This window comes from Mauremys reevesii, linkage group 4, assembly GCF_016161935.1.
Source record: "Mauremys reevesii isolate NIE-2019 linkage group 4, ASM1616193v1, whole genome shotgun sequence".
In the NCBI taxonomy this organism is placed as follows: Eukaryota; Metazoa; Chordata; order Testudines; family Geoemydidae; genus Mauremys; species Mauremys reevesii.
In genome coordinates this window covers 58,059,413-58,081,202 of record NC_052626.1, presented here as the reverse complement: position 1 = coordinate 58,081,202, position 21,790 = coordinate 58,059,413, and the positions used below count along the sequence as shown (strand labels likewise).

Here is a 21,790-nt window from a genome sequence, read left to right as displayed (position 1 = left end):
TGGAAAGGGGCGGCATGTCTGGGTCTTCAGTGGCAATTCAGCGGCGGGTCCCTCAGAAGGACCGGCCACTGAATTGCCGACGAAGAATGAAGCGGTGCAGTAGAAGTGCGATTGTCGAAGTGCGATCATGGCTTTAGCTTGCTTGCTTGTTTGTTTGTTTTTGTTTTGTCTCACCACTTGGGGTGGCAAAAAAACTGGAGCCGGCCCTGGGCACAGGGAAGGGCTCAGCTATTTCTCCCTGCTTGTGCTACTTGTACAATTGTAGGAAATGCATATGTAAATGAACAGTTAGACACATACTGTAACTGGATATTTGCATACTCTGTTACTGTAATTGGACATGCAAATTAGGCACAGCTATGTATTCTGTACTTATATGCACACAGTTTTGATGATCTAGGGCATGATCTAATCTCATTTACACCAGTTTTATATACACTGGTATAAATTCATTGACTTTATTGAGATCAGAAGTGCGTCCCTTGTCCTTATTGTTGTCCCATCTCTATCTTTGCTGTTCACTGGTGCAGAACTATAACTAATCTGGTACAGTCTATTGGTTTGCTACTTCCTACTCAGTTATCTTTAATAAGAAAACAGCAATGAAGAATGAATAGAAGTAGTCAGCTTCCTCTGCTGAGCTTCTGCTATGAATTCACTTCCTTGTCTGATTCCATACATAGGTTCAGAATGCCTGGTTCCCAAAATGAAGACTGTACCACAGGAGAGAGCAAACTATACCTTAGCTTTTGAAATAGAGGAAATAAATATTTGGCATGTTTTTAAATAGGCTTAAAAAGAGTGTGAATCTAGAGACATTCAGTGCATACACACAATGCAAGGTATGTTTAAAAATTATTTGTACTGGGGTGGTGAAAAGTGGTGGAGCACTTTAACTCACAATAACTAAAAGTGACTTAACTTTATAAAACCAAGCTCTATAGATACCTAGTCCAAGTGTCCTTTCTGCTGGTGATATGCACGTATAGTTCCTCTTAAAGGAAAATTCCGAAGGTTATATACATATTTCAATATTAACAGTAGCATTTAATTTAAAAATACCCAGAATTAGCAAAATAAAACATACCTGTGACATTTTCTACTTTTAGATACCTATGACCAAATTTTGTAAGCCGATGTATTGTGAGGGAAACAGAAATATATCTTACCTCTGATGTCATTCCACCTTCACATGTCTGTTTATATCTCCACCAGGTAATATTCCATGTTCTTTAAAAAAACAAACACAAAAAACCCTAGAGACTTGCGAGAATAATTGAGAGTTCTAGCCACATCCCTACCTAGAGTGAGTCATCACCCTTTTGAAAACACCCACACCCATCATGGGCATAATTCTATCACTCTCATCACACTTGGTATTGCCAGCTCTCTTATGATTTTATCTCTTGTCTTGAGATGAAGGCTTATTAATAATTTTCCATTTAAACTTTTTTGGACATTTTTAGATTTTCGAATGAAAATTTTTGTGTCAAGAGTCTGCTTTCTTAGAAAATTTTCAGCAGCAAATGCAAAAACAAATTTTTGTCTGAAAACCAAATATATTTGTTTTTTGGCCAACAATGTATGGTTTTTGGCTTCAGTTTTGGGATTTTTGATTTTGTTCAATGAAAAATCAAAATTTCTTCAGAAATTCCTCCTGGCATCTCCTGACCATCTCTACTCATGATACTTGGTATTTTTCTTAGCGCCCCAGATTCTGTAATCCTATGATTATCTGAGAATCTAAGCATTCATATTTAGTTTCTAGCCCTTGTGGTTTCAGAGGCAAGCTTGAAAATGAAATGAGTCGTTTTGGCTCCAAAACTAGAAGACAAATGTAAAGAAACCAAATTATATTATTTTTAAAATTCTCATTATTTTAAGCCATGATTTTTGTGGCCTCACTCATGTTTGAATGATTGGGATTGGCAATACTGCACACTACATTTACACTGCTGCAACTTCATTGCTTTTTCTGGAATTACTTGCTTTTACATATCTGATACAGAATATGGAAGTAGGAAAAAAAATTCAAATTGAAAAAAATATATAAATTTTGCACAATTGCTTGATCAAAGAAAATAATGTCAAGACATCCTGTTCACCTCATTGGCCTCAAATAGCGATAAATAGAAACATGTGTAAGTATAGTCACAGATTATGAAATTCTGTTTTACTATTGACCCCATCCAGAAAAAAGTCAATGAAAAGGTCATGTTTTAGGAAGGGAAAGTTTATGATGCACAAACATGCATAATCTAAGGAGGATCTAACACTCTCTACATTTTCTTGATTAGGATTGGAAATCTATTTAATCATATCCAGCAATATTTTATTAATCATTTCCTGTTTTCCAGTAAATGTCTCCATCTTGCAAATAGTCTTGAATTTCACTGGCAGTTGTTAAAACTCTTTGAAGGACTGAGTGGTGACACTTATTCTAAGCAAATGTTTGAGATGTTCTGGCATGGAGGAGCTCACAAAAAAGGGACTCTCTGGGTGGATACTTAAGACAAAAAAGACAGCTGTAACCAATAGTCCCTCTCCTTCCAAACCTTGTAAAAAGGGGTGGGGGGGAGTGGGGTTGTGTGGCAAAGTGAGAGAAAGAGAAAATTAATAAGAGTTGCTTTGAGTGACTAGCTAATAAGAAATGACAGGGGAGGAGTAGGCAGTGAGGAAACCACCACAATTCTGTATTTAAAAAAAACAACCAAAACCCTCCAAAAACCTTCAGTTGTAGCCTTTCCTGTGGAGCTGCAAGAGTTGGCAAACACGGCACCTACAGCCCTTCTCCAAACAACAAGGAAGTTGTATTCAGTTAGATCGTCTTAACTTTTCCAACTGTACTGGTAGAAAATTATTATAAACTGATTGGAATTTTGAGAGATGATTTGAGCCATCTGATTGGCAAATGTACAGAGCACGTGTCTCTAGAAATGCCCTCCATGTGCCACATGCAACTTCATCACCCTTAAAAAGTCATACATCAGTTGTTTTTTTTACATACATTTTTAGCTTATTCTGAGCAAACCTCTGCAATCTTTACACAGGTAAGACTCCCAGTGATCTTTGACTAAGGAAGCACTTGCAGCATTTGACCCAGTGGCAAACTGTTTTCAGCAAGAGATATTAAAGGTAGCATAATAAAAGTATCTACTGTTTATATTAGCCCATTTCTATCTGAGAATAACATTCATGGAGCTGGCATCTCAAAAAGCTATCTTAATGGTATTAGTTGATCGTAAATGGATTTTTTTTCCTTATTTTATCATATGAGAAACTGAATTATTTTATATGGTCAAAATAGTGACACATTTTGAATAAGATGTGCAAAAGTGAAATGGCAAAGTCTTTAAATAACAACACTAGTCTCCTTAAAAGGAGAGGGATATAAAATCATAGAGGATTCAAATGAGTTTAGAAAAAAAACAGTGAAACAAAATGATGGTGCTCAAATCAGGAGACACAGGATTAAACTTTCAAAAATTGGTTGTTCTGTTTGGAGATACATTTTTCACCCCAAAATTCAAATCTGAGGAGTTGCATTATTACACCTCTACCTCGATATAACGTGACCTGATATAACACGGTAAAGCAGTGCTCTGAGGGGGCAGGGCTGCGCACTCCGGTGGATCAAAGCAAGTTTACTATAATGCGGTTTCACCTATAATGCGGTAAGATTTTTTGGCTCCCAAGGACAGCGTTATATTGAGGTAGAGGTGTAGTTACTAGACTGCAAGTGGAAATAAAGTAGTGAAACTTGTGAATATTCAAATTTGTGCCTGCGATCTGGGAGGATGTGACTGCACCTAACTGAAAATACACCCATAACCATGAAATCAACTGAAGACAATAAGTAGAGGGCCCCCTTAAAACAAAAACCAAGTTGCTAAGATCAATGGCATGATGACACAGAGCAGAAGACTCCTGGTTCTGAGCGGGGATTCATTCAGTATAAAAAGCAAGAGCAGCAACAATCTTAGTGACTACTTCCTCCGTGCTCCCTTTGCAAAAGTTAGGGCTTCTAGTGGCGATAGCCCTGGAGAGTCTTTGAGCTCCCCAAACTCTCCTTGTGTGAGGGCAAAAGAGACAGGAATCTCCTTGTGACATCGTCCTCCATTACACATCTGGGTGATGGGGATGCAGAAGGCAGGCACAATCTGGCTTGTAATGCATAGTAGGTTGCTACAAAATTAAGATCACTCCCCCTTCCCCCACCGCACCCACCTCTCTGCCAAGAGAACGTCCCATTTAAATAGTTCCTAAAATGTACCCTTATGATGATGAAATTAAAAAAAAAATCCTATGGAATTCCTTAAACAATTATATCCCTTTTATAAAATGTTGTACACTGATTTAAAAATAATCCTGTAAAAAGACAATCTTTCTCTATGAAATTCCATAGATGGGCAGCGTAATTTTTATAGAACACTATTACACTTCTGTTTAATCATGGTGTTTTTTTCCCTATTGAATTCTGCCAGACTTTTCCATAAGGACCATAAAATATAGATGTTCGTCCTTCATTCTTATACTGCATCACGTCCTTGGTAGCTGACTGACAGCAGTAAGCACTATGTCTCTTGGATGATCCCTGCTTAAGAGCTTCTGAAGGCATCATGACAGATGGCACTTGAAAAGTTCTAACTTTATTATCTTCATCTGCAGAAGCCTTAGCAGTTAAACTCCCTTATTCATTTTACATATTTCACCCTCAAAGGTCAAACACAATTGATTTACAACCAGTTACTACAGTTTGTTTCAGAATATTTTACATTCCTTTTTATTTGTTTTTGAAATTTTAAACGGATTGCGTCAAATAATAATACTGCTGTTACCAAACAGGATACATAAGGAGTACTATTAAGAACACTAAAGAGTAATAATGCCACCGGAGAAATCATTTGCTTGCAGAAGGAACCCTGTTCACACTCCTTCGATGATCTCTGCATTAATATATGGTGGGCCAGCTACTTCCATGGTACCATGAGAAGAGGATGGGAATCAGTAGGTTGGGAAAGAGACAGAATGGGAGGTGAGGTAAAGCATTGCTCCACTTGCTGGTGCTTAGTAGCAAATCTTCAAAAAAGTTAATGCACCCTCAGGTAATTTTTCTATAACCTCGTCTGCCTCCAATACCAGGGAAAGCCTGGTAGTGTGGCTCTTATGGAGCCAGGCTGCCCAGGAGTAGGAAGTGAGAACAGGGGTGCCAATATACATTTCTAACTGAAACAACTTCTATAATAAACATAAGAATGGCCATACTGGGTCAGATGAAAGGTCCATCCAGCCCAATATTCTGTCTTCTGATAATGGCCAATGCCAGATACCCCAGAGGGAATGAACAGAACAGGTAATCACCTAGTGATCCATCCCCTGTCGCCCATTCCCAGCTTCTGGCAAATAGAGGCTAGAGACACCATCCCTGCCCATCCTGGCTAATAGCCATTGATGGACCGATCCTCCATGAATTTATCTAGTTCTTTTTTTTTCTTTACAGAAGTTCAGACTTTTAAATGCATATTTTTACAGAATTTAACCTAGAGGTTCCCAAACTTTTTGTAGTGGTGCCCTCTTTGAGATGGATCAGTAAGTGGGCACCACTCATTTATGGTCTCTTACATTATTCCCAGGCACAGTTTCTCTTTCTTTTTCTTTTTCTTCCCTATTCAGCTGAAGATCTACATGCTGGTAGAGGGTGGAGGGTTGCATTGCATGTTGCTAGATGAATGCCATGGGACCAAAAGAAAGATGTTTAGACTTTTGGCTGATGCTGAGCCTCTAGAACTGAATGTGCCAGCTGCTCTTGTAGCAAACTGCTTTAGGGGCCCTGTGGGAGCAGCAGCTAAGGCTGGTAGCTTTCAAGGAGCTACCTGCTGCTTTACCTACAGCTACAGGAGCACTTTTGGATTGGGGAGAGTCGTAGACTCTGGTTATTGTAATTTTGTGCCCATCTCTGGAGGTTCTCTTATAACCCACAACCCTCTGGGAAACACTGACTAAGGCCTGGTCTACACTGGGCGGGGGGGAATCGATCTAAGATACGCAACTTCAGCTATGAGAATAGCGTAGCTGAAGTCGACGTATCTTAGATCGACTTAGAATCACTTACTTCGCGTCCTCGCGGCACGGGATCGATGGCCGCTGCTCCCCCGTCGACTTTGCTAGTGCCTCTCGCCGAGCTGGAGTTCAACAGTCAATGGGAGAGTGATCAGGGATTGATTTATTGCATCTACACTGCACGCGATAAATCGATCCCCGATAGATAGATTGCTACCCGCCGATCCGGCGGGTAGTGTAGACGTACCCTTAATTACATCATCCTGGCCAAATACTCTCATGTGATGCAGACTTTAGATTAATTCTGCCCCAGCTAAGCAGCAGACATTATCATTAATTATCATTAGGCTAGATGTGTTCATGGGAAGACAGCCTAATACAGCGACATTCCAAATGAGTACATCTCATTTAAGTGAAATGTCCTGTACAATATGTGGTCAGTATTAAAATTTGATTTGCTTCTGTTTTTTAGTATTTCAAAACTCTCCAAGTGTTTTTCCTGATGCAACATAATGGCATAATATCATGCATGCAGCCCTAAAGTATGGGCCCCTTGCAAATAAATAAAATGTCTATAGTATTTCAGAAACAGTAATACGAATACAGCTGGTCATTTTACATCTGCACATCTTTTTGAGAAAGAAAAAATATTAAGACAGGCTTTTTGTGGTTAAATTTTGTATTAATTGCATAAAGAAATAATACAAATACAAAAAGATAAATGACTTACAGATTGTATACATCACTAAATACCACACATTTCTTAGAATATCCAATAAAATTATGCAATTACACAGGGGAAGAGGATACAATTGATGATTAAGACATTTGTGCTATCCTGAGAACAAACTGCAATCTGCCCTAAAGGATACTTTTAGATCCCAAACACACTCTCTTACTTTCTAAACTGCTCTCTGGGCTGAGGTTCAAATCTCTTGCAAAGGAATGAGAGAATGGCAATGAGGGAGAAGTCTGTGATTTTGGTTAACTAGATTATCCCTGTAGTCATAAGCAACTTGATATTCAGCTGGACTAGAATAAACACTCTTCTAGATAGTCCCAAAGAATTTTCATAAAGGCCTCATGCACCAGTGCTTTTAAAATTTAATTCAATTTCCAGCCTAGAAAGAAAGAGTAGGTTTGCTATTTTACAATTGGTTATTGTTGAAGAGACATCCACTGGCTGTAATATACATCTTAGTCACATAGAGGGCAGAGAACAGGAGCAGATACCATTTCACAAGAAGTGTGTCAGAGGGCAGGGGGCATGCTATCAGGGGTGGAGTTTTCTCAGGAGATAGGAAGCCTGGTTCTGAAGATAATGGGAAAAGTCTTGTCTCACTCTGTAATAATCACCTTCTCCAACTGATGGAGGAATAATATAAACAGGTTTGTGAAAGAGTGGTATTAACCATCTCAGCTCAAGGATAAAACTGTAAGGTGATCCTTTGTCTGCAGTGAATGAGGAAAGGCTAAATTGGTAGAGACCTGAAAACCAATGCACCTGATCATTATATAGACATATAGATTTCCTCTTTGTAATAGTTATACATACCTCTTATACCCTGGCATCCATGTGGCTCAGGCATTTCAGTGAGATCTTATTTCTAACAGCCAGCTTAGGTAAAGTGTATATGTTTTCAAGAAAAGGTAAGCATTGACTAATGTCTATTTGTGTGGATCATCTTTCTGGGATCTTTATTTGATATAATATATTGGTTAGCTGCATGTAAATGTAAATTTCCTGCTTGTTTAAAGTTCTTTGGCCAAATTGTGCTCTCAGAGCTTCAGGCCATTTGAATTTCTGGGTGGACTTCAAGGCATTGCTTTTACCCTTTAAAACCCAAACTGGTTTTAGACCTGGAAACCTGCAAGTATGGCAGCATGGCCAGGGGAAAGAGGCAAGAGCAGTGGTTGAGCTGAAACCCCTTTATACATAGTGCCTTTGAGCAGCTTCCTGCTATCTATTAAGACCCTGGACTCTGGAGTTCGCTTCCCCATTGATCTGCCAAAGCCCAGATTTATTAATCTCCCACATACTCTTTTCTTCTAGGCAACTGAAGATAAGACTATCCAAAGGACTGTGGTGTTGGGCTTGGAGGACTTTCTCACTGAGTTCCTTACTTGCAGAGAGATAAGAAGCCTATATTACTGTGATGCTGGCAGACCAGGTACCGGCTAATGCCAAGACCCCCATGTCTCAATTGAACATGGACAAATACATGGCTGGAATTAGTATGGCTCATCTGTGGGTTGGTATTGTTAAAATAGGTACCAGAATTATAAGAATGTGTCTAGTGTTTAGATTTTATTGAATGATCGTGAGTTGCTACACACATTAATCTCACTTATAACATCTGTATCCCATATTGTCAGGTAATATTTGAGTGGTTGTATTGTGAACCTCTGTGACTGTGTAAATCACCGGACAGGAGAGACATTAATTAGTGTGAAGGGTTGATCTTCAATATAAAGTGTTATGCCCTTCCTAAAAGCAATGGTCACTCAACACCAGATGGACTATCGTGGGTCATTGCAACTGGAATTTCACTATGTACCATCAACAAGAGGACTAAAGACTTTTGTTGTTCTGCTCTCCTCCCCATGAAGATGCAAGTGGACTCCCCCCATCAGCTGACTTTGCAGCTCTGTGCACACGCCATTAGGGAGATTAAAAACCACAAACAAAAGGAATTTGGTATCCCTATGCTGTTGGGACTCTGGGGGACAAAGTGTTTCTAGGAATAAGCCAGAGATCCCCAGCTGTTTAGCCTGGATTAGCCCTAATAAAGATGTATAGTGCTTGCTGATTATAGAAGCTTCTATTACCTTTTGAAATTTAATTGTAACTTATTTGTGTATATATGCATACCTGCTTTAGCCTTGTAAAATAACTAATTTCCTTTTTCTATTTAATACATATTTATATAGTTTATTATAGGTTTGGCTGCAAGCATTGTCTTTGGCATGAGCTCTAAGGTGTAATTGACCTGGGGTAAGTGACTGGTCCTTTGGGATTGAGAATAACCTGAATATTGCTGTGATTCTTGGTGAAAGGGACCATCTATCACAAAGGTATACTCAGCTGGGTGATGAGATAGATTGGAGTAGTCAAGGGGACTGTCTGTGATTCCATGTTAAGGCTGTTATAGCGCCTGAAGAGTTTATGCTTGATAATTGGTTGGTGAAATCTAAGTCTAGAACTCACAACTATTTTGGGGCCTATGCCTTGCTTCCTAACTGTCTGCCCTGAGGTTGTTACTCATGCTCTTGAGTCACTGCAGACAGCATTACAGTTACTATTCGATATTTATATGAAATTTTGTTTGGGTATAGTATGGGCACCAGTGCCTGGGATGGACGCCTATAAGATGAATAATTAACCTCTTTATGAACTGAAATACTTAATGGACAGCAGCGTAAATCTGCAACACAGTCATGCCAGTGAAATCAATAGAATTGCTGCAGATTTATATTGATGTGAGAGCAAAATTTGGCCCTTTTGTCACTTCTTAGCCACTGCATTGTTTCCAAAGAATTTTGCTTATAATTGTTTCAAGACCAAGCAGACTTAATGCAATGATACTGAATGAGACAATACCGAGACGTTTGATTAAAAGATGTGAGGAATTTAAACTCTACCACTGTGTTGTCAGCCCTAAACTGATTCACTTTTAATGTTCCCTAAATCACACATTTCCTGTATTATGCGCCTCAGTTAAAAATTCCATACTTTTGACAGAGCCAAATCCACTATAAATTGAAATAAAATGGCCTTTTATTGTAATTTATTACTTAAACTCTGTGAATTGCTGCAATAGCTTTAAACATCTGGGCCTGTCACATCATACTCATCACTGAACAACAACCATAAATTGAGACTGGTTCACATTAATGGAGTGGGATGTGAAAAGGGCCATGAGATCACAGTAAGAATCCATTACACTTAGAATGCTTGTTTCTGTGCCCCGGGCCTTGTCACGAGAACAATTCATGTTGAACCATTTTCTGCTCTTATTTTTGACTTTGAGTAAAGGTTGACTTAGCATTAGATATTTTGCAGAACTAAAGATGTAGGAGTGAAAGACATCCTTGGGCAGGGGGCCAGCAAAAACCCTGTCTCTCTCTTAAGTCTTGTTGTGAAGGCTTAATTGGGCCATACGTAGTTCAGAGACCTTTCAGCAGCCCTCTGAACAAAGGTGAATTTTGGTGCTAATGCATAGTTCACTAGTGATTTGGTCATCCCCACATATGGGAGGGGTTCAAGTCTGTGGATTTCCTAAATAAAAACATTTTAAATTACACCAAAATAGTAATTCTTAATTGTAAAGTAATTGTCTATTCTACAAGTAGTTTGTATTAGAAAAAATGTTTCATTTATTGGATTATGTATATGTTTTATTGGTTCTTTCCATGTTTTGAAATGTATTATTTCTGACAAATGGCAAAAGTTTACTAACTTCCATTTTTAAAAATTCATTTTAAGTAAAATAAGAACAATCAGTTAATTAATAACAGCTGAATAATGGATATTTGAAAGTATAGTGTAACCCCACATCTTGGATAACTAAGGTGAGGTTAGCTGAGGAAGTTGTTCTGTAGTCTTCCTTTAACTGCACCATGCCCAGTGATGATTGGTTTTGTGGAAACCAGCCATTAATTCATCATTATTGGTGAAATTCACCCCATGGCAAAGGATCTACCCAAAGCCAATGCACCATTTAAATCCCCTTCAGCCCCTATTTTGAAGTCTTAAGTTGGACTAAAGTGGTAAATAGGTGTAGTGTGGGACTTGGCTGGGGTTTACAACAGCACCTAAGTGACTTGGGAGCACAACTCCTGTTGACTTTCAAAGGGACTTGTGCTCCAAAATCATGTATGTGTTTTTGAAAATTCCACCCCTTTTGGACATCCTGTTCTGAGTCTGGTGAACCCAGAGCACAGTAAATAGCAAAGTGCAACCCTAAGGGAACATGACCTAGCTTCTAACCAAGTTTTTAGTTTGATGATATTGTAGTAAAATAACATTTATTTTACTTTGTTTCAGTAACTAAAAAGCTTTACTGTCAGTCATTTATTTGATTAATGCATATAGTTTTGCCTTTCAGCAAATAAAAATGGACGAAAAGGAGTACTTGTCCAAATGTCCATGTGTAATCACTATTGGTTACCCTGTCTGATAAGACAATAAAGGAGATTTTTTTTGTCTCATTAACAGTGAAAGCCTCTTCTTGGGGAGACCCACCTGTAGATCTGATAGGAGGATTTTGCTCCTGTTAATATTCATGTTTTGCTTACTTTTCAAAGAGTAGAAACAAATAACTGCCGTCCAGCAAGAAAAAGAGTTAGGTTAAGCCTCCAAATTGCATTGTAGTGCCAAAATTCCAAAAGGATGTACTGTAGTTAAATTCCAAGGTGGGAATTGTGCCCTGCAGAATTCCTGCTGCTCATGGATCTCTTACCTCTTGAGTGGAAGGGGTAAGAACTTCTGTGGCACCATCACCCCTTCCAGGGAGTCTGGATGAAGGCTTTCTGGTGAACCCCTCATTCTCTTCATGCTGATTATCATTGGGGGAAATTGAGGCCCTACTGTTGTTTATATTACACCATGGTACTAATTGGCACTCTTGTGTCCACAAGATTTCAAGTTGTGATGGGATGAATGCAGTTTGTTACAGTTTTGGATTAGGTATTCTCCAACTAGCATTTCTTTGAGTACAAATAGTTTCAATTTCATTTTATATTTGTGGCAAAAAAATGCATCAAGTGTATGGCACTTCTTTGTTTGAAAATTACATGTGTGTGAGTGTGTGTAAATTTTAATATTTGGAAAAGAAGAAGAATGTAGAACTTTGTGGATATTTCTGCTACACACCTTCAACAACACACCTCCTTACTCACCTGTAAAATGCCTGCTGTGGAGGTCTATGGTCCTATATGATATGAGATAGACATTTGTCTTAAATTTTGCCAAACTGCATGTTGGCTTTCTGATTAGGACTAGATTGCACTGGAAACTAAACTGAGATCACAAAACTCATTTAATTTGTATAATCTTACTTGGTATTTTAACCAGCGTCGTCAACAGAAAGTGCATTAAGACATTGTAGCTATCTCCCTGCCATAGTCTTGAGCTGCAGTTCATAAACTGAAGGGAACTCTTACCTGATTGTGTTCTTCTTTGAGTGATTGCTCATGTCAATTCCAATTAGGTGTGCACATGTCGCATGCACGACAGCCAGAAGATTTTTCCCCTAGCAGTATCCATAGGGTCAGGTTGGGCACCCTCTGGGGTTGTGCCTTCATGGTGCTCAATACAGGGCCCTGCTGACCCACCACTTCCTCAGTTCCTTCTTATCACTAGTGATGGTTAGCTGGAATGTCCCATAGCTCTTGCCTTGGCAAGCACGTTTTCTTGGCAGTGATAGATCTGTTCACTACGATGCAATGGTAAGAGCCAACAGTTTTGCTCCTTCCTGAATCACAGCCCAGGCTCCATCATGGATACTTTCCTCCTCCCATGGGGACGCTGTCTCCTATATGCATTCCCACCCATCCCTCTTGTTCAGAAGGTGCTCCTCAAGATCCAGGGGAAAAAGCTTCAGTGATATTGATAGCACCAGCCTGGCCCCAACAGCATTGGTACACATCTCTCCTGGAAATGTCTGTGGAAGCCCCGGTCCCCTTGCCGCTCTTCATGGAGTTAATAATTCAGGATCACATCCGTCTCCACCACCCAGAACTCAAGTTGTTGTACCTCACGGTGTGGAAGCTCCATGGCTGAACCCAATGGAGCTCTCCTGTTTGGATCCAGTCAAAAAAGTCCTCCTTGTCAGTAGGAAACTCGTCACCAGGGCTACCGACCTGGCCAAATGAAAGAGATTTTCAATCTGGTCGGCGAAACACTGTCTGTCTCCAATGCTTGTGACTATTCTCCTTATACTGGACTACCTTCTCCATCATAAGCAGCAAGGGTTGTTGTAAACGGGTCGGACTCACCCCTGCGGCACCTCCTGCTGGTGATCCCGGGGAATTAGCTCGGTTTCCAGCATGGAGCGCCCTCTGCAGCCCAGTGATCCGCCTGTTCTCTGACCCCAAGTCCCTCCCTGGATCCCGGTGCCCTTTTACATGGGGTGCTGCCCCCTGGCAGTAACCCCTTTCTCTCAGAGTCTCCCCTCCCCAGGGAACCCCCACCCTCTATCCCCACCTTGCCTCAGTGTAGGGCTACTGCCAGTCATTGTCTAGCCCCACGTCCTGGGGCAGACTGCAGTATCAGCCTATTCATCACTGGCAAGGAGGGTTTGGACCTGCTGCTTTGGCCTACCCCTGGGCTGCCTCTGCAACCCCCAGTACCTGTTAGCCCTCTGCTAGGCAGCAGCCTGGGGCTTTCCAGGCTGGAGCTCCCCCGCTCCTTTGCCTTTCCCCAGCCCTGCTCCACTCAGGTACCTAGTCTAGCTCCCTGCAGCCAGGCCCATCTCCCTCTGAATGCAGAGAGAGACTCTCTTGGCTTCTGGCTTCCCTGGCCTTCTTATAAGGCCCTGTTGCTCAGCTTGGGGTGTGGCCCCAGCTGCAGCCACTTCCCCAATCAGCCCAGCCTAAAGCCCCTTCCCAGGGCTGTTTTAAAGCCCCAAAAGGGCAGGAGCGGGTAACCACCCCGCTACAGTTGTCCATGCCATCAATAAAGGTTCACTTGGTCACCATCTCTGCCTTCCATCCAGGCACAGAGGACCAGTTGGTCTTTCCCAACCCTATGGTCAGCCGCTTCCTGAAAGGTCTTGACAGGCTATATCTAGCTGTCCGACAGCCGGTCCTGGCCTGGGACCTCAATCTGGTCCATTCCAGGCTGACGTAGGCCGCCCTTTGAACCGCTGGAAACATGCTCTCTGCTCTACCTCTCGTACAAGGTGGCATTTCTGGTAGCGATAACCTCAGCCAGGAGGGTGTCTGAGCTCAAGGCCCTAACATCATAGCCTCTCTAGACTGTGTTCTACAAGGACAGGGTTCAGCTCAGACCCCATCCAGCATTCCTCCCTAAGGTTGTCTCCCAGTTTCATGTCAACCAGGATATCTTTCTCCCAGTTTTCTACCCTAAGTTGCATGCAAACAGAATGAAACAAAGACTTCACTCGCTAGGCATTCACTGGGCGTTAGCCTTTTACATTGAGCGAATCAAACCGTTCCCGAAGTCCATTCACTTGTTCACCACAGTAGTGGACAGAATGAAAGGGCTCCAGGTCTCCTCCCAAAGGATTTCATCATGTATCACGTCCTGCATCTAGGAATGCTATGACCTGGTGAAGGTACCTGCCCCTCCACTGATAGTGCCCTCCACCAGGGCATAGGCTTCATCAGCGGCAGGCACATGTTCCAAACCAGGAAATATGCAGAGCATTGACGGGATCCTCCATTCATACCATTCACATTGCATTATGCCATTACCCAGCAGGCCAGAGACGATGCAGCCTTTCGGAGAGCAAAGCTTCAATCAGCGAACATTTAAGCTCCGACTCTGCTCATGTCAATTCCAATTAGGTGATTTCCAAACCTACATTTTGGAGGCAATCATGAAAAGAAAAAATGGTTACTGACCTTCTTGTAACTGTTGTTCTTCGAGATGTGTTGCTCATGTCCATTCCAATACTCACCCTCCTACCACTCCGTCAGAGTAGCTGGCAAGAAGGAACTGAGGGGGTGGAGAGTCGGCAGGGCCCTATATCGAGCATCATGAAGGCGCGACCCCTGGGGGCACTCAGGCTAACCCTATGGATACTGTTGGGGAAAAATCTTCTGGCTGTCATGCATGCAGCACACGCACACCTAATTGGATGGACATGAGCAACACATCTTGAAGAACAACAGTTACGAGAAGATTAGTAACCTTTTTTTTTTTTCATTTTTTCATTCGAATCAGGTCCCATCTCCTCACATCTGTCTGAATACCACAGAACAGGCCTACAGATTAGGTCAGCAGCCTACTGTATATTTATGAAACTGAGCCAGACTATTGACGCATACTTTTGGCTGTTCTACTGAGGTCTCTTACAAGAAAATCTAAAGGGGTTCAATGCAAAGGCTTTATTTTAATAAATGTGTCTGTGCTCTCCCACGGCAGGCCTCATTATTTGTAGCCAAAAAAACATCCAAATCCCATTTACAAAGATTCTGCTTTAATAAGTTAATACAGCACTGAGCTGGATTTACTCAAATACTGCACCAATTCAGGATGAACACCTGATGAAAGACTCTTGGCAAGGAATTCTACTATCTACATGTAATTTTCAGACTGTCTACCATCATTTCTATCAGCTTTGAGGAGATAGTGTTAGGCAGGGGTAGTCACTAAGCGGACTGCGGGCCAAGTCCAGACTGCCAGACACTTTTGAATGGACCCCAAAATCTTTTTATCTACTTATTAATGTTGTTGTTTTTCAAATTATATTCTCTGGAGTCTGGACCTTGACTATATCTTGACAAAAAATAGACTGCTCTTGGTGTGAAGATCTATGGGACCAAAACCTTGGTGTGCAGAGCGTGGGAGAGCTGACAGTCCAACATTACCACCAGGAACTCATGCAGTGTCCCCTCCAAGCAGCACTGTGGAGATTAGGAGCCTTAGGAAGTATTGCCAAAAGGGTCCAGATTGACAGCACCCTGTGGCCTTCTGATTTGTCTATGCTCACTATTTAACACTGGAGAGTACCCCAGGCAGTTATCTAGGCAGCCATACAGATTTTTGGCTTGCTGTTACTCCAGACCTCACCTTGTTTTCTGATCTCCAGTCCCTAACCCCAGCCTGCTTCTGACCCTGACTCTTGCCAACTGGTGTAACTATCTCTGATCTTTGGCCTCTGACCCAGCCTCGCTGTGACCTTGACTCTGGCCTCCTATTTCCAGTCTGAGAACTACATCCCGGCTCTAGCGATTATGCTGACCCCTGCGTCTTAACTCCTGGCTTGTAGCCATCCTTGACTTGTGGGCATCAGCCCAGGTGTGACTGCTAGGCAAGACTGCCCAAGACCTGATCCCTTACAGAGAGAAGGTGTTGCTCATGCTGTAATGCGGTTGAACTCTCAGCAAAAAGAATCTGTATTTATAACTTTAAAAGTTTATCTGCTAGACACTGTAATGCTGATCCAGTTGGTTTCTGAGAGCTTTGCCTGCTTTACGTGTAGAATCTTGATGTGCTCTCTGCTGTTCAAGAGGTGTTTTCAAAGCTCCATATTGTGAACATTGAGTAACTTTGATAACAAGAATCAGGTTTACTTATTTATTTTATTCATAGATTCCAAGATTGTGATCATCCAGTCTGACTTCTTCTATAATATGGGCCAGAGAACTTCCTCAAAATAATTCCTGCAGCACATCTTTTATAAAAACATCTAATCTTGAAAAATTGTCAATGATGGAGAATCCACCACAACACTCAGTAACTACTCTTACAGTTAAAAAGCATGCCTTATTTCCAGTCTGAATTTGTCTACCTTTGACTTCCAGACATTGGCTAGCATTATACCTTTCTCTGCTAGACTGGGTCCATTACTAAATATTTGTTCCTCAGGTAGATATTTATAGACTGTAATCAATTCACCCCTAACCCTTCTTTTTTTAATATAACTTGAGTCTATCAGTGTAAGGCATGTTTCCTAATCCTTTAATCATTCTAATGGCTCTTCTCTGAACCCACTCCAATTTATCAACATCTTTCTTGAACAGTGGATGCCAGAACTGGACACAATATTCTAGCAGCAATCACCCCAGTGCCAAATAGAGGTAAAATAACCTCTCTACTGAACTAGAGATACCTCTGTTTGTGCATCCAATAATTTCATTTATTAATTTTTAATTAATTGCTGTGAAATATTTAAGTATTTTAAAAGCTTACAAATAATAAAATGTTACCCTCATTGGGCAACACAGAAGCTACTTTAAATGCTATAGGACTAAATATAAAATTCATCAAATGGCCATGAGTGAAAATAAATCGACCGTGCTGATTTATGTTGTGTTCTGAAGATCAATAAAGTTGTGCTCTGGCAGAAAGCCCAGGATTGCAAGTTCCAAAAATGAGAGCTGCATACAGAGAAAGCTGTCACCAGCCCTGGAGAGCTCAACTCCAGGAACTGACAGTAAGAAACATCTCTAATGATATTAACTGCTTAATTGGCCCTTGGTAGCCAGCCCAAGAAAGTAATAGGCTCACTGGAGAATGCTGGAGAAATGATTTTGTGGCCCAGTCCAGCAGAAAATATTTATAGCTTTGTGGGTTACGTAATCCAAATATTTCAGACCTCATTCTGTGGGAGGTCAGTCTGTCATAGAAGCTCCCAACTTCAAACAAAACCCCTCTCTGGCTAACAGCTGTAGAGTCATCTGGGAGAGGAAAGCTAGTTCTCCATTGTCCACAAGGCCAGATTTTTGTTCCTTAAGAATTCAGACTTGCAGTGTGTGCAACAAACAAGATATTCTAGTTCATCTTTGAGTGAGGGACACAAGTGAGATGGCTCATCAGCCTGTCCTCTGATCTATGTTTCAGCTGTCATGTTTGTTGGCTGATTCAGCAGAGAGGCCAAGGATTAAGTCAGTCTGGAGACTGAACTGCCTACTAGCCTCCATGTCAGGGTTAAGACATATTGGTAAGAGAATGTAAAGTAAATTGGCATTGCCGATTCATGTGATATACCATTCCTTGGCTAAATAATGGCTGTAATTCTTCAGGGCTGTCAATCCACTAGTCACAAGCAGAAATACATTTCCACTTCATTATTCTTTTGAAAAACAAAACAAATAGACCCCGAGTCAAAGATGACAATTTTGAAGGGAGTCCTAGAGCACTGATCCTTTGAGGGACCTTTGCTGTTTTTAAAGAAAAGCAGGGTAGTGTCACCCACTGACAAAAAAGAAATCAACCCCCCCCCCCTTTGGATAAACTGGATTCTGAAATAGGGCATAGCTAAGAGTAAAAACACATCACTCCTACTAGTAAATCCTACATTAAATGATTGCTAGCAAGTCACTTAGAAATATTGCAAATGCCAGCAGGAACAGAGACAATAATACAAAGGCATTTATACAATGGATAGAAATAGGAGAGGCAGGAATCAGAATAGCTGAGCTTGTCTCAGGAAGATTCAGTGTTTACTTTCTAAATCTACAAAATGAATCTGAATTCTGAACAAAAGGAAACAGAAACATGCTTTGGATAGGAGACTTTAGCTATTGAATCCCTGCATATACATTTAATAAGAGAAATGATGAGGCAGTGTAGCCCACTGGATAGGGCAATGAGCCGAGAGTCAGGAGGCTTGTGTTCCATTTTCATCTTCACAATTGGCTAGACAGCTGTGTGCTCTTGGGTATGTCACCCACTCTCTCTGTGGCTCGGTTTACCTAGCTGTAAAATTAAAATAATAATACTTACCATCTTTTAGGTCTAATCTTGTCAGTACTTAAGCACATACATAGCTTTACACGCATGAGTAGTCTCTTAGAGTATGTCTACACAGGGATAAGAGACCGGCAGCATGGTCACAGTGGCTCACAGGGATCAGGCTGCGGGGTTAAAAATCACCATGTAAACAGGGCTGGCTCCAGGCACCAGTGAAGGAAGCAGGTGCTTGGGGCGGGAAATGGAAAGGGGCGGCATGTCCGGGTCTTCGGCGGCAATTCAGCGGCAGGTCCCTCAGTCCCTCTCGGAGTGAAGGACCCGCTGCTGAGTTGCCACTGAAGAATTAAACAGCGTGGCTGAGCTGCCGCCGAAGTACCGCCAATTGGGGCTGTATCTTTTTTTTTTTTTCCCCACTGCTTGGGGCAGCAAAAAAGCTAGAGCCAGCCCTGCATGTAAACATTTAGGCTTGGGCTGTCCACCCTCACAGGGCCCCAGGCCTCAAGATCCAGCCCAAGTCCAAGCCCAAGCCCAAACATCTACACAGCAAGTTTTCAACCCTGCAGCCTGACCCCTGGGAACGCAAGTCAGCTGAGCCAGGCCAACCTCAGGTTTTTTTATCCATGTGTAGACACTTAGAGATCAGTAGAACAACTTGCCTGAGTAAAGTCACACATGTTTAAGCATTTGCAGGATTAAAGGGCTATAAAAGTGCTACATGTTAATGTAGTTTGTTATTAAAATGTGGACAAAGTGTTGATGATATTTGCAGGAGTTGTGACGGGCAAGGAGAAACATCTATCAGTATAGATAACATTTGGGATAACAGTGCTATCTTCAGAACCATTCTTACTCCACAGTTTGTGAACATTAAGATGCCAATTAAAACGTCAAAAGACATGGCAATTGCTACCACATAAGCTAAGAAAAGAATATTGAGAAAAGTCTTTATGGTAGTGTGGGGAGGAGAATAGTCCAGATGTATCTGCATTTCCCTGCTTTGTTTGCTGTGTTGTGCATTGATTGTTATTTTGTACTGTAATTATTCAATTTTTTTGAGTAATGGTTGCCATAATATTTTTACCAGTTTTGACAAACTTAACGAAAATAAAAATACTTAAATACAAATGAATATAGGAAGGGGAGAGAAATAAGAGTAATATTTGACAAAGTACAAGTTAGCACTAAAACTAAGATAGTCAATGGAACGGAGAAACCTAGAAAGCAGGAGTACTTTAACACAGGTGTGATTATGAACAACAAAGTATAAGTTTGCAATTTGGCAGAGGAACCAAGCCTCTGCCCGCCCAAAGTACATAGAGAGGCATTATGTCTTTTTTGAGACTGCACCTGAAATACTGCAATCAACAGCAAGAAGACATTTGAGCAAGCACAGAGAATAGCAAGAATAATAGGTGTTAGATTTATATTGGGCCACTCTCCCTGACTTCTGAGTGAGCAAGTTCAGGCCACAAAGAGAAGAGATTAAGGGAGCTAATGTGTTCCTTGTTTTGTACATGAAAAAGTATTAACCTATGTCAGAATCTATTTGATCAGAGAAGCCTAAAAACACTTGGAAAGGGTTGTTTTAAATTAACAAACTAAACCTAAAATACCTCTGAAATAATTCACTTGAAAAAAACAGACCAGATCTGCCTGTTTTTCTTGGTCCACAACCACAGTTATATCTATAGCTAAGGTCTGAGTTTGGATTGACCATAGAAGTTAGACTTGCTGATGAAAATAGGCCATCGTTCCTTGTTTCAGGCAGATTCTCTTCTAGCACAATTTGGAAGTATATGAAGAGTCATTGTGGACCCAATTAAAATGACCCTATTCAAAAATCTTATGTACTTGTCCTATGTGATGTATATGTTTCTGAATAAAAAGTGGTTAAATTAGGTCCCTAGGAGTTCATCAAAAATGTATCTTCCAGATTGCCCAGTACAGCATTTAAACTAGTGTAAAATGTATGATATTTAAACTTTTATACACTGTATAATGAATGGAATATATTAACGAAGAGACAATCAATGTGCTTATACAGAAATACTTAGTGTGCTAAGAGAAAATTTAAGGCACACAGTTTTAATAGTCTATAAAATGTTTGTTTTAAAGATACAAAACTGTTCAAAAGCTAAAATGAAAAGTTTTTAAATTATTCATGCATTTTTTTTAGATTTGCAGATTTGGCCTGTGTCTCCACAAATGAGTAATCCAATCTGTGGTAAGTATGTTTACAGATAACATCAAATCAGTCAAAATTCTCTAGAGCCTTTACTAGAAAACTGTATGAGAAATTCTGAAGATTTCCTGTTGTAAACCACTCATCAGTTTTCTTTGTGTGAGCTTTAGAATCTTAATCAATCTGCTATTAAGATCAGGAAGCAAATGGCACTGCATAGTGTTAAAAATAAGGAAGAAAAGACTATAAAATCTATGATTTTGGTTTTACAGCTGAAAAAATATGGGTAGACTGCTATACTTGCACAGAGCTTTGTTGATTTCGGTTGCAGGATCGGGGCTTATCTTCTACACTACATTTCTTGGTAACCATTAGGCTTAAAAAATAATAGGTCAGCAGAGCCTCGATGCAAGATTCAAGCCAAAAAACATTTCTCAAGAAAGAAAGAAACCTACAAAAATAAGTTGTTGACTAATTACAGAGAGGCAGATTAAAAGGATCTTATTTGGTTCAAACGGCCATATCCATGTGATTTGCAGGAGTGTGTATTGCAGTAGAGTATAAAGCCACTTAGGGTGACAAGATGTCCTGATTTTATAGGAACAGTCCCAATTTTGGGGTCTTTTTCTTATATAAGCTCCTATTACCCCCGACTCCCTGTCTCGATTTTTCGCATTTGCTGTCTGGTCACCCTAAAGCCACTAGGCAAGGAAAACAATGTGTTAGATTAAAAAAAGTGATTTACTGGATTCAAATCAAGCAAACATATGATTTGTGAAGCTTTATGAGAATCATTTAAGAGCTTTTGTGGTTTTATTGGCTCTACAGCTACCTAATCATTCCAGAATCCTTTCATGGACAAGTTAAACTTAACTCAAGGAATATGACAATTTGAATTAATATCCTCCCCTCCCACCCCTGGGACTCTGGGCTTTTACTGGAAATGGTATTTACTGTTCACACAATATGACAGATTAAAGCAGGATTTTATTTTTCTTCCCACAATAAATTGCTTTTTTAAGTACAATCATTTGGTATTTAAGAATCAAATTTTAAAAGAAACTGATTCTAAAAACTAAGTGTTTAGATTACATCCATTTATTTGTTACAGCTGTATATCAATAGAAACCTTCTAGGTACTAGTTAGCTTACTGCATTTCACA

General features: G+C 40.6%; 2 long non-coding RNA genes across 3 annotated transcripts in view; one reads left to right on the top strand and one right to left on the bottom strand.

Moving 5' to 3' along the window:
• The window catches only part of LOC120402944, an 87,577-nt gene that overhangs the window by 37,438 nt on the left and 28,349 nt on the right, over window positions 1–21,790 (top strand). The window contains exons 2-3 of the long non-coding RNA XR_005597377.1: window positions 8,114–8,231; window positions 20,622–20,669. This is a non-coding gene — a long non-coding RNA (uncharacterized LOC120402944). The remainder of the gene's footprint in view (window positions 1–8,113; window positions 8,232–20,621; window positions 20,670–21,790) is intronic.
• Window positions 18,316–21,790, bottom strand: part of LOC120402945 — a 65,540-nt gene continuing 62,065 nt past the window's right edge. For both annotated transcript variants that reach the window (XR_005597379.1, XR_005597378.1), the window contains exon 4: window positions 18,316–18,451. This is a non-coding gene — a long non-coding RNA (uncharacterized LOC120402945). The remainder of the gene's footprint in view (window positions 18,452–21,790) is intronic.